The sequence below is a fragment of the Lissotriton helveticus genome, chromosome 6 (genome assembly GCF_964261635.1).
Source record: "Lissotriton helveticus chromosome 6, aLisHel1.1, whole genome shotgun sequence".
Taxonomy (NCBI): Eukaryota; Metazoa; Chordata; class Amphibia; order Caudata; family Salamandridae; genus Lissotriton; species Lissotriton helveticus.
The window spans coordinates 1,423,726,882-1,423,741,346 of NC_136067.1; the positions used below are offsets into that span (position 1 = coordinate 1,423,726,882).

The window sequence follows — 14,465 nt, forward strand, 5'->3', positions numbered from 1 at the left end:
TCTTGGAATACTCCAAAGATATGCATACAAACAGTACATAAAAAAATCACAATTTATACATTGCAGTATCAATATATTAAAATGTAAAGAAAAAATAGTGATATAGGAACCATAAACCCCTTAAAGAAATACAGTCACATTATCTGTTAAAAATTCATGTGATCCAAATACAATGCATGATATATGGGGAACCTTTAGTAAAAAGATTTCTTTTTTATACAAGTGTCCCTGACTTTTTTTGGATTCTTAGAAAACAAAGGCTTCGATGCGTTTCAGTGGTGTATAGACTTTGTGAACTGAAACCACCTTCCTCAGTACAAAAACCAATAGCTCCCCTCCAGCCCCTGATGGGCTCTTAGGAAGATTGGTCGGGAACCCACTTCAGAGGGTCACGCACACTACTGTGTTGGGGACAGGGCCTGGGACACATTTAGCAGGAAAGGTTTGCCCGGCGTTCCCTTCAAGGGCGCTTAGGTGTGAGAGATCCATAAGAGGAGAAGGGGGCTGTCCACTGAGATGGGCCAACCCACTGCCAGTGGACTGCAGGAGGTCCCAGTCGATGACCCTCGTCCTGTGCCCCCTCTACGTGGGAGAAAAAGGGGTAAACATCAATGTGGCTGGTATCTCCACGCTGGGCGCCACCCAGCCGCCACCATTTGGCAGCGCAAGCTGCCCAACTCCACCCCACCACTGCACGGGCCTGCCAGCTACCGCTGGGCTGTGACTGCAAGTACTGGAGTGTCCCACAGAGGTAGGAGGAGGCTGCAGGCAGGGGGGGAATCAATCCACTTTCTGGTGCATACCCAGGGCCGCAGCAGGGAGCGTGGGGCAACGAGAAAAGAGCGGAGAGGTCCCAACAAGGCCCCAGCTGTCGCCCCACATGCCCAGAACAGTAGGCCACCGCCACCTACACTGCACTCCACCAGCGTACCCAACCTCCACTCACTCACAAGTGGGACCGGGGGGCAACTCTCAACTCAAACAGGACACGGCACGTCGGATGGACCGAAGGAGCCTCCCCGCTGCACAGTCCCTCACTGCCGGGCCCCGTTGGGCGCCTCGGCCGCACAGCTCTGGGGCACCCACAGCCACAGAATTCGATGAGCATCTGTGCCTCCACAACTGCTGAAAACCCCTTGAGGCAGTAATGAATTCCCGCAGACGAGGGGGCAATTGTAGCTTCAGGGGTCCCTCTCTGTCACCGCTGCGGGTCAGCTATGTACGGGTCTGGCAGAGCTTCAGAAGATGCAACTTACTTGGTCGCCATCTTGGACACGACTCATATCTAACATTTTAAATACACTGCACCCAGCACTATGGTCTGTTTAGGGTCTACCCTAGGAAGGATTAGGACTGGCAAAAGGTTTATTTTGCCAGGTCGAGCAGGCAGTTTAAAACTGCCACTCAGCCTCCAATGGCAGCTCCGAGACATGTCTAAAAGGATACTTAAGTCGGGGGCACAATAGATGCTGCAAACCCATTTAATTTACAGGCCCTGGGTAAATGTGGTACCACTTCACTAGGGACTTACAAGTAAATTACATATCCCAATAGGAAGCCAATTTTGCCATGTTTAAGGGAGAGGGAACAATCACATTAGCACTGGTTAGCAGGGGTAAAGACAGGTCCAACAGTAATGTTCTACAAAACCTCCAATTAAAAACAATTATGCTTCGCATGGTGAGGCAGTATGCATGTTTTGCTGTGTTTTGGTACGGTTGTCTTGAAGGTATTCAATTTAGACTTAAATATGAACAGTTCCTTGCCAGTGCTTAATGTTTGCCTGTGGTTGCAGATGGTAGACACAGGCGCCTATGTTTTGGGGACAGGGAGATATTTTTCTTTATGGGAGTTTGATAAAGAGCAAGGCACAGAAAGTCTTAAAAGAGAGAAGAAAAAGGGGAGACGTTAATGTGAAAACATTGACAAATGCACAAAGCATAGATAAAAAAGAACCTACAAGAAAGCTAAAGGGGAATGAAATGCGAGGTGAAAGCATCAAGAAGTGTAATCCAGTCTGAGTAGATTTAGTTCTCAGTTGAGATCTGGATCTGTAGGCCTTATTTAACCTCTATATTGAGTGCATATGGTACAGCGTTTATGTAATTTGATGGATTGAGTTTTGTTCTCTTACTTCCTGTGTAGTTTCAACATGAGGAGGATTAAAATGTTCATAGACAGAGAATATTTAGTATATTTTGAATACACATTAACTGAGGAACACCTAAAAAAGGCTCATAGACATCCGCTGTGTATGTGTCGCGATCCTGTGAACACCTACAGGCTTTATATGGTGTATTTTTTAACTTTTGCTATTTTTATGTAGTGCTCATGCTGTCCATTTGCTATTTCACATCCTTGGAACATGAGGGCAGGTGGCAATAAAACAAGCTAGGGGGCAGTGTTTACAGAAAGCACAGTCATGGAATAATCTGAGCACCTAGAAGAAGAGAGGAGTTTTCATGTTTTTTCTGGGCTAGAGACAGCTTTAGCCGTGTCCCCAGCCCTATGTACTGAATAGAATACAATATTATAAAACACTAAAGCCCACTTTAGTAATTGCTTGCTTGTTGTATCATTTCATTTCGGACCAGCCCACAAGACCACATATGTAGAATGGTTCAATGGGTCAACCCCCTTCATTTATTTCCATATTGCCATTGTTATTCACATGTTTTGACCTGTCTCTAGACATCCATTTCATGACAGCCTCATTCATCTTGAGTGACTGCTTTTTTACTCTTTACAGATAGGACTGTATCTGTACAAGAAGCAAAAAAAAATTCTTCTGCAGGCATGCCACCCTGTGTGCAGACTGCAAGTATCCTCATGTGAGGGGATCAGGACGTGCTGACCATTTGAGTGTGTGCTCCTTGTTCAAGGGAACCTGCTGTTGTGAAGCTGCTCCCCTTCCTGCAGAGGATGCAGGTCTCTTTACAACATTAGCAGTTTCAATCATGTGGGAAGATTTTTAGAAATATGTTTAAACAGCTATAGTATACAAAGGTGGTGGGGAAATATTAACACAAATTCTTACCAAATAATGTTATATTGTGGGCCAACATTTGTCTTTTAACGACTCAACTGTTATTACAGATAAGTACACATCCGGCAATACGGAAATGGCTGAGACGTTTTGCCTTTGTATGGTTGAGGCTTCTATTTGTTTGTCCTTTTTTTGTTTACCTGAATCTAGGTTTGCATTTAATTTAAGCAACACCGGTTCAGTTACATAGAAATATGAGGAAGCAGTGAAACTTATGGTGTCTAACAACTGCTTTCATTATTTTTAAATGAAAGTAATTACAGGATTTACAGAAGAATGCAGGATTTAGAGAAGTATGGTTGTTACACTAGTGAACAAATGTGAATGAAATTTTGGAACAAATGCTAATGCACATGTATTGTTAGGGCTAATATCAGACCTGCCAATTAACACGTTGCCACTGCGTGTCACATAATATTGGCTCCCTCACCTGTTGATCCAGTGGGAGTGAAAACATCTGGAAACCCCTGCACGATAGTGGTTTTGAGCTGTTTTTGGAGGCTCTGGGTCGCTGATATTATTAAAGGAGGATGAAAGCACCCCAAGACATGGGCACCAGCAGCCTCTGCAAGATTTTGTCCATTCTAGGTCCCGCCTATGCAGAGACATGCTGTATGCACTCTGTGGGCTTACAAGCCCACCCATTGCTTTTGATTCGTTTCTCGCGTGTCCTTCCCAAAAGCTTACTTACATGTGGTGAATTTGTGTTTTTTGTCCCTCATTCATGTGTCTTGCTTCCTCTCATGGAGCTGTGGCATGTTACTTGCATTCTTTCACTTTTGTCTATTTCAGTTCACGTATGCGCATTTTTTTGTTGTTTCTTTCATCCCTTGTTTTGGGAAGGTTCCTGTTGTTTCTTTGTAGTCATGATGTTCCTGGTGCCGTTTCTGTAAACAGCCCAGTAAATCTCGGCCTTCTCTCCATCACATTTGCTGTTTTCCTAGGTCACCTGTTCCATCCACTCGCCCCTCCCTCATCCGCCACTCTTTCCATCTCCTCCCCTCTGAGTCCCGCTTTAGCTTCCGGGCACCTTGTTACGACTGCTTTCAATGGAGAGCTACATGCACACGTACAACCTCCACTCATCACACAGAGGCACATTACATTAACAAGAATTATGGTAACCATGTATGTAAACCTGAAACATGACACCTATGTATTTTATAAAATGAACTGTTCACTTTTCTTTATTTCAGTTTGTGTATGCCCACTATTATTTTTGTTTCTTTCAGCCCATGTGCTGGGAAGGATATCTATCGATTCTTTGTATGTTGGTTGTCCTAGCCGTTTTAGTAAACAGCCCTGTAAATCTTGTCCTTCTCTTGTCACATTTACTGTTTTCTGAGGAGACCTGTTTCATCCACCCACCTCCCGCTCAGCCGCTCTTTCTGCCTCCGCCCCTCTGAGTCTCGCTTTGGCTTCTCGGCGCATTGTTACAACTGCTTATAATGGAGAGCTACACGCACATGTGAGACCGCCAGTCATCACATAGAGACACAATTCATTATACATAATTATCGCAATCCGTATATGCAAACCCAAAACTTTACAGCTATGTATATTATAAAAGGAACTGTTAGTGCACAACATTGTAGCAACTACGCATGTTCCAAAAGTTAACGCTCAGGAGCAAGGAAAGCAGTTGTGCGAGCAGTCTTCTTCATCTTCTTTGCGCTAGGTCATGTGAGTCAAGTTTACCGATCAGTTGCACAGAGACTATGCTGCAAGAGGTGATTGATTTGCAGACATTGATTAACATTTTTACACCAAACCACATAAGCAATACTCAACAAACCAGCTACCACTTCTATCATAGGTTGTGAGGCTCTTCCTTGACAATATACAGATCTCCACTGCCTTTCAATTAGCGTTATATTTAAATACCTTATACTTACAACTTTTGTACTGAATGAAGGCTAAAATAAGACCCCTTCTACTCCTAAAAGAACCAAGCCCCTGTGAGTTGTTATAAAATGGTTTTGCAGGGCTTTAATGCTTCCGCTGACTAACATTGCCACAAAACATTTGCAAAACCAATAGTCCTACCAAGGGGGACAAATCCTTCAACATACATCAATTAGTCAGCAAAACATTAAGAACTTTTTTTTAACACAAACAATTTACACTTACTATCCACACATCTGCTGTAGAGATAACAAAACTAGAACCTCTTGCAAAGGCGAACCTTATTTGCTTTGCCAGTGCTTGTTTTTGTTTGTTGTTGGGAGTGGAGGTTAATCAAGGGTGGAGGAAGAAGAGGTGCCTCTTACAAAAGCATCACCCCTTTAATGGCTAAGCCCCCACTTCAGACAGTGAAATGTTTATTAAGTTGGCAGGTTTGTAATATGCATTTGCATCTAAAGTACTAGAATTCATGTTCTCTCAATCGTTTCCTGAGCCTATAATTTGCAACTACATGTGTACTTGTTTTTTAACAATATATGTTTTATTTTCAGTTTGTAGATGCATTAGTGTTAAGGACAATGGCTCGAAGATTGTAGATCGCGTTTCAGTTTTTGACTGTACATGTATGAGTCCACCGTTTCTTTCTGAAATGTCCACTGGAACTGCTCTTATACACTTGGTGGTGCGTGGCGCCTTTAGGAATCTGTGACAGCCTACGTTTAACTTCTCAGCGGCAGACAGTCCTGTGTTAGGGGACCAGGTGTCCCAGATTTGCTGGATTTTGACAAATTTAGCTCATGTCCTGGTTTTCAGACAGGATTGACTGAAAATAAAGGGAGGCAGGTTTTTATGGGTTCAAAGGCAGGGCGAGTTGGCAGCTCTTCTCAGAACAGGATTTAAGCAACACCAATGAAGCTGGGTTTAAAAGTTATTTTTAATTTATTTCCTTTGTGCCGCATGTCTGTGGTTCTACATTGGTGCATACAGTGGCCGCTTGCAGCGGTAACGCTGTGAGGAGGGCAGCCGTGGCGGGGGCGGGACTGGGTGGGGGGGTAGTCGAGTCCTACATACGATAGCAAAGGTAAACGTAAATAAATAAATAAATATCTGCAGTCGTATGTCGGACTCCACTACCCCCTCCCCCAGCCCCGCCCCAGCTCCCCGCCTTCCCGCCTCACAGCATTACCGCTGCGAGCCGCCACTGGGTGCATACTGCAGTTAAAGTCATGTTGTGCCCCTCGGCTGATATAAAGGTGTATCCCTTGTATGTTTGCTTAATGTCCTGATGACTAGGGTTTTCAAAATCTGGTCAACCTTCCTGTGAGCTTCTTCATTCATCTTTTTCTGACATAGTTTATATGGGTAGCGTTTGAAAGAGGAGAGATATATCTTTTTTCACCTTCGCAATATGTTGTCCAGGAGGCTGGTTGAAAATCTCTTGTTGCATATCTGACAACTCCTTTTGAAGAAAATCATCAGTTCCAAAAGTTGCCATACATAAAATATGAGATGGACCCATTCTGGTCAATTCTGCTGCCTTACAAAAAGAATGTCACCTACTGTTGCATGTCTTCCATGGTGTGCTCACCTCTCAAGATATACTTTTTAAGGTTGAGCCTGCAAGTGCATGTGCTATGGCATGTTTTGTTTACTCAAAGGGCTTGGAACCCTCCCAATGCTTACCGTTTGTTGGCGGCAGCGTCCCTCTTCTTTGCAGTCACCTTAATTGGCCAGCACAGGCCAAACACTATTCCAATCCTTTCTGTGGAGCAGGGACAAAGCAAAGATTAGTCAAACTTAGTCAGAGCCCGTCCGCTGCTCCTGATGTGAATGCACAAATTTTTCCTCCCCTCCCCCTTGCCCTGTCTGCTGCTCTCACGATAGCGCTTTTTTTAAAGCACGAATAATCAAGTCCTGAACAATTTAATAACCCCTGTCATAATTATATTTTCACTCCTCCCCCTCATGATAGACTCTACCCCAGTCTACCCCACTACACCCTACACCAATCTACCCCACTCTACCCTAATATACCCCACTATACCCAATTCTACCCAAAGCCAATCTACCCCAATATAACCCACTCCAATATACCCCAATCTACTGCATCACACTATACACCAGTCTACCTCACCACACGTTTCCCCAATCTGCCTCACTCCAATTTAACCCAATCTATGCCATTCCAATCTACCCCATTCCAATCCTCTCCAATCTATCCTAATCTACCCCACTACAATCTACCCCTCTGTACTCCACTATATCCCTCTCCCCGCTACGACAATCTACCCCGATCTACCCTACTCCATTCCCTACCACTCTACCCCACTTCACTCCAATACAATCTACACCAATCTACCCCGCTCCAGTCTACACTACTCCAGTCTACCCCACTCCACTCTACCACAATCAATCCAACTTCACTCTACCCCAATTTACCCCACCCAAGCTACCCCCCTCTACCCCACTGCACCCTACACCAATCTACCCCCACTCTACCCTAATCTACCCCACTACACAAACATCTACCCAAAGCCAATCTACCCCAATATAACCCACTCCAATATGCCCCAATCTACTGCATCACACTCTACACCAGTCTACCCCACCACACGTTTCCCCAATCTGCCTCACTCCAATTTTATCCAATCTATGCCACTCCAATCTACCCCATTCCAATCCAACTTCACTCTACCCCAATTTACCCCACCCAAGCTACCCCAATCTACCCCAGCACACTATCCCCATCTCAACCCACTACATCTCACTCCACCCCATTCTACCCTCGTTCCACTCCACCGCTATCTACCCCACTCAACCTAACCACAATCTACCCCAGTCAACCCCCAATCTACCCCTTCCCATCTATGCCACTTCAATCTACCCCACTATACACAATCTAGCCCACTCCACTCCACCCACTTCAATTCAATCTACCTATTTCAATCTACCCAGCTACTTTGACTCCGCTCCACTGCAATCTACCACAATCTGCCCACTTTAACCCACTCCACTTTCCCCCACTCCATTCTGCTCAAATCCACTCCACTCTACCCCAATCAACAGCACTCAACTCTATCCCAGTCTACCCCGCTTCACTCTACCCCAATCGACCCCACTGCAATCTACCCACTCTACCCCCATCGACCCCACTGCAATCTACCCACTCTACCCCCAATACACGCCACTCTTCTCTACCCCAATTTACCCCACTTCATCTCTACCCTAATCTGCCCACTCTACCCCAATCTGACCAACTCCACTTTACCCCAATCTAGACCACCCCGATCTAGCTCAATCTACCCCAGTCTAACCCACTGCACTCGACCCCAGTCTACATCACCCCAATCTAGCCCGAGCTACCCCACTCTACCACAATCCACCCCACTCGACTCTGTCCCAATATACCGACTCAATTCTACCCCACTCTACCCCACTCCACCCCAATCTACTCCATTCTACTCTACCACAAACAGCCCAACTCAACTCTACCAGAATCTACCCCACTCCACCCTAATCAACCCCACTCTACCCCAATCAACTCCATTTCAATCTATCCACTCCACTTCAATTTACCGCTCTCCAATCTACTCCACTCCACTACACTTTATCAAAATCTGCCCCACTCTAGCCCACTTACTCTACCCCTATCTGTCCCACTCTTCCCCAATTTACTCCACTCCATTTTACCCCAATCTATCCCACTTAAACCTACTCCAATGTGCTCCACTCTACCCCAATCTACCCCACGAAACTCTACCCCACTCCACTCTACTCCAATCTGCCCCACTCCACTCCACCCCAACGTACCCCACTCCAATCTACCCCACTCCATCCCAATGTACCCCACTCCACTCTACCCCAATGTACCCCACTAACACCCCGTACATCTCTACCCTATTCTATCCCAATCCATCACTACCCCATCTACCACACTCTACCCCAAACTAGCCCACTCCCAACTACCCCAATCTACATCACCCCAATCTAGCTCAATATATCTCACTCCAACCCACTCCACCCCATTGCACTCCTATCTGCCCCACTGCATTCTACCCCAATCAACTCCACTCTACCCCAATATACCCATTCTACCGTTCCCCATCTAATCCACTACACTTCCATCTACCCCACTACAACACAATCTACCCCAATCAACCCCATTCCAAGCTACCACACTCTAGCCCATTCCACCCTACCCTAATCTACCCATTGCATTCTACCCCAATCTACCCCACTTAATTCTGCCACAATCTACTCCACTCAAATCTACCCCACTCCAATCTACCCCAATCCAGTCCACTCCAATCTACACCACTCCAATCAACCCCCTCCACTACAATATATCACAATCTACCCCTCTCTACCCTACTCCCCCTTTCCTTATCTACCCCACTCTACCCCAATCTACCTTACTCAATTCTACCCTAATCTACCCCACTCAACCATACCACAAATGATGAGAATTGATATTGCATCCTGCAGCGACAATTCTAAGAGCAAATAGTCCCTAACACCCTACTAAAAATACAGGAGGCTACTGGGTGTCGGAAAGATGCAGCACTATGGAGAGACTAAAATGTATGGTCCAATAAAGTCATACTCTGGGTGAATTTTAAACAAATGACTTTTTTCAAAATAGTACACCCCCGATAAACTCCCAAATATCTTCCCAGCTGTGTCATCATCGTCTTTTAGATGCCATCATCAAAAAGGGGACTGGACTCATATCTGTTTTTCCTTTCCAAAGTTGACAGATTACTGGATCAGGATTATTCAGTGGGTTAACAGGAAACTCACCTTAAATCTAGTCCCCCCTGCCATGACTACCTTATTTGGGATTCCCAATTTAAATTTAACAGTTCGTCAAAAGCAGTTCTTTTTCATTGCTTCTTTGGTAGCCAAGTCTCTGATTTTACAAAAATTGAGAATGTCCGATCCACCCAGAATTCAACAATGGGTAGCTAAAATGAGGCAAATTAAAAATAAGGAAGAACTTTATTCCCTTAGGGTAGGAGCCACCCATAAGTTTATACAAATTTGGGGGGAAGATTAAACGGTCCAAGAATAGCAGCGAAGATGGGGAGCAACAGACATACATAAGCCTACCATTAGTGATGAAGAACCAACTGTAGAATTTTTTCTCCAGGGCTACTATAGCTTCTAGGAGTATGAGAATAAATAAGATTAGATATGGAAATTGTATTTTTTTACTTTTTACCCTAGAATATTATATCTTGCGGTGACAAGGTTTTTTAATGTATCTACGAATTATTACTGTGCAGCCAATATTTATTGCTCCTGAGCTAATGATATATTGTTTTTGTACCATGGGTCTGTGATTATTTCGATAAATAAAGTTTTTTTTAAAACTCAGTCCGTTAGACCCGTACAAATCCTTCTCCTCCTCTCAGCCCAGGTATCAAGGCAAAGGGTGGAGAGGACCAGGGTGGCTTCCCTCTGAGGTACAATGGGCCTAAAGTCAGAAATGATGCCCAATTTAATCTCTAGGCAGCTCATACCTGAAAGTTATATGACATCAAACATGCATTCAACTAATCAAAACACTCCTCTACCTCGCCTAGCACTCAGACACCATCCACCTCCTTCCTGTAAACACTATACAAGTAGCGTGCACATGAGGAATGAATAGGAGAAGAGTTTGCTCTGAAGGGGGAATATGACATTGGAGTGTTGGCATGCGTTTGGTGTGGAAAGTAGAGGATGGATGGGATGGTTAGAGATGGGCTAGAGGGATGAGGAGTGGTGAAGGGGTCAGGGAGATCTAGTAGTTGGGAGAAGAATGAAAGGGAGGAGGTTATGGTGGGAAAATGGAAAGTGTCTTAGTTAAGGGAGCATGGATTTATACAGTATGTGGTATTGACAGAGTAGGCATAGGTTTTGTGGATTTTGACATAGCATAGAGTTGGGATGTGCCCGCTATCTGCTTACCCAACCCCTCCTTCAGCATCCACCCCACTACCACTACCAGAATCCCCCTCAACGTTTCATGCACCGACTTATCAATTGAAGCATAGGTAAGAATAAGAACTCAGGTTCCTACACTCAGACTCCTGACATCTTCCAAGCAACTGACACTCTAACCACTCAGTTAAAAAAAAATCCTGCAACACTTCTCAGCACCCATCTCTCAACCATTGCAGAATTCAGAGCCTTGAAACTAGTTCTTCATGTTCGGCTCTCACCTTTCACTCATACTAATGCCACCTATAAGGGATGCAAAAGAAAGGCACTTCACAACACTTTTCCTAATCTTGCATCTCATTTACTGCCACAAATAATATGAAAACCTTCGCATACGCATCCCCTTTTCAAAAACCCAACCCCTGCACTCTCAGCCAGTCTCTCCGCCTCCCACATATGTAGGCCTCACAAAATGCACCCTATGCCTTTTAGAACAGACTAGTAACAACCAGAATCAACTGAACTTCAGCCACACCAAAATGTGCACACTTTCTACAGTCGCACCACACAACACTCCGAAACCACAACACCAATAAACAATAGTGCATCACCCAAATCCTAGAAGGATAATACTTACTCTCCTTCAGCCATAAATTGCTGCACTTCAATTACAAACTAGCTTTTGAAAACTGACTACTAATACATGCTTGATCACTGGGAAAAGATGCAACATCTCCAACCTATTGATAGATGAAGCATGGCTGAGAGAAGTCATGGCACCAATACTACATAAAGGTGTCCCTTCAGACTATTAAACCATTACAATCACACAGATAAATGAGTTGGTGTCTTAGCTATCATATTTAATTAAACAACAACCCTTATCAAAGTGGACTATGTTTCAATACAATGTTGTGAATCCCTCATTGTCAAATGCAACCCAATCCAACTTTTTCCTGCATCTTTCTTCTTCTCCTCAGGCCACCACCCAGGATTTCCTAGTCTCAGTATCAGAGCTATTTACCAAATATTCAAACGTATGTATCCATGGTGAACTGAACATCTTGCTTGACAAACCAACTATGCACTACCCCAGAGTGAAACTTACAGGTATACAGACCTGCATAACCTAGAACAACTTGTTAGCAGCAAAACTCACATTGCAGGACATACATTAAATGTAACCCGGAATTAAACATATTTCAAAGGATCACACTTGTGACTTGATTAGATCTCTTCTTGGTTCCTTTCTAATACATGATTCCACAACAAGCTTCAGCTTAAGTCAATCAAGAAAAAACTACTTACACAACTTAGAACAAGTTGGACATGTTGAACACAACTTACCACTAAACGGGATTTGGAGACAATACATTCAATAAAGAAAATCTGTGGATGGCTCCATACAGTTTTGATATACTTCTCCCACAGAAAATATCAAAATAATGGAAAAGATTAAAGCCCCTTAGAGGAATGCAGAATTACAAAAAATGATTAAAAATATAATACAACAAATCTCAACACTTCAACAGCTTGACTTAAATACAACAACCTGCAAGACAGACTATGCCTATTCAGATACAATTGAAAACACAGGTTGTCAATCAAAAAAGCAAACAAAATTCTGCTATTCAAGCAGATTCAACAATGTTGTATGCCACAATTAAGAGCTTTTTGAAATTCTACCTGAATCTGGCAATCCAAAAACATCCAAGGAACTCATCCTAACTCCCAGAACAATTGTAATAAACTGGCAACGCATAGCCACAGCAGATAGGATGAAATCATACAAGAAAACAAACTGCCCCAACATCACCCATGCTGTCTTTTCAAGGACTGCCAAGGGCCACATTTCGGTATCTTGTGAAAGCTAACAGACCCCTCTAACCGTTGCCACCCCAAATTCTTTAAGAACATCCTATCAACATCAGCAGCCATACCAGTGAGAAAACTGATCAATCAACAGGATGTTTCCTAGGAAAGATTTTAAAGGTATACATATGCTCACAAATAAGAAAAACAACTTGGACCCTCAAAAACCCCAACAATTATAGGCCAATAGAAAAAGGGCAATTTCTTTGCTAGAGCCATTTTCACCCAGAAGCCAACATTCACTGAAGATAACTTTCTGACTTTAAAACCAGATTCCACCTTGGAAGAGGCATTGATTAACTCTTAATTTCCACTTGGATGCCCCTAAATATTCAGTAGACCTAAATGGGGTTGCTGCACTACTACTCTTGGATCATTCAAATGCACTCTACACCATCGAGCATGACTCATTAGTTCAAAGACTCGAAGACGTTGGTATGAAGGGCACAAATCTCATTTGGATCTCATCCCACATACATAATAGAATAAATGTGACCCACCAGCACCCCTGCCAGCATCCCCCCGGGGTGCTTGTGGGAGCTCGCATTACTCAACCCCCACACAATCATCATTCTGCTCCTGTGAGGTGGGAACACAAGAAGACTTACATTCCAACTCTCCCAGACAGGGAAAAGATGGGGTCCCTGGTTTACCTGGAGCTTCTGTGGCAGGGTGGATTCTCCATTAGTGCTCTGGGGCTGTGCCCCCTGGTATTACTTAACATTCCTGTACAAATAGTAAATAGATCAATTTATTTAGAGATAAGATCGTATCTCTGAACAAATCAATGTATTTAAGTCTGGACTGTGTTTTCAAGACTGCCTACCCCACCTCGCTCTGAAGCAGAAGACAAAAGCCAGGCAGAAAATCCCAACTTTCTGCACTGTGACACAAGACACAGGGCTTACTGTTCTAAAGCCCTTCATAATGAATCACTGCCATTGTATTCTATTGCAGTTCCCACTGTAGGCCAGTGATGCTTTAAGGTTCATATTTTAACGCATTGAAGTCTCCAGCCCTGCGTGAAAGCAGCTGTCCATCATTCACAGGCAAAGATCCCACCCTTCCATAGTCGTCACACGTAGGAGTGGATTCAAGCATGTGCATATTGTGCCTCGTTCTCTAAAATGGTAGGTCTTAGATTGCTAATCTTCTGTTATGCATGTTCTGAGACCCCTCGCCACCCTAACCTCCCACTCTGTGACACCCCAATACCTGGCTGCACGTCGCTGGCCCGGTTTGAAGTGGAGCTGCTGCATTTGTTCTCCTGTGAAATGGATCCAAACGATGGGCAGGCCAGGGTTCTTATTACCTTGTGAATTTGATGCAAATATCCGAGTCAAGAGCAAAGCAAGAGAAATGTGTTTACAGGAGACAGTTATCTGCTGTATGACATTAAAACTGGCCCTGAGTTCCGAGTCCTGCAGAGAAGTACATGATGTGCGCCTTAAAGTCTCTTCAGTCCAGCTGAGCTAAGTTGGCTCATTTGATATCTCCTGACCATACTTGTTAGACTACATGATACAAACTTTGCTCAAGTGAGATGTGAGAAAGGAGGAGAAATGACAGCGCGGTTCCTAGTTGACAGAGGCGTAAGGCAGGGCTGTGTGCTCGCACCAACCCTGTTTTGCCTCTTTGGCAACGCTTTATTGGCCCAACTTACGGAGGTGAGGGAAAACGATGCATCCTAACTGGCAGGCGCCAAGGTCCCCACTAT

At 44.2% G+C, this 14,465-nt stretch overlaps 1 protein-coding gene across 2 annotated transcripts in view; it reads left to right on the top strand.

Moving 5' to 3' along the window:
• Positions 1–14,465, top strand: part of ENPP3 (ectonucleotide pyrophosphatase/phosphodiesterase 3) — a 709,442-nt gene that overhangs the window by 592,985 nt on the left and 101,992 nt on the right. The gene's annotated exons all lie outside the window — the stretch shown is intronic.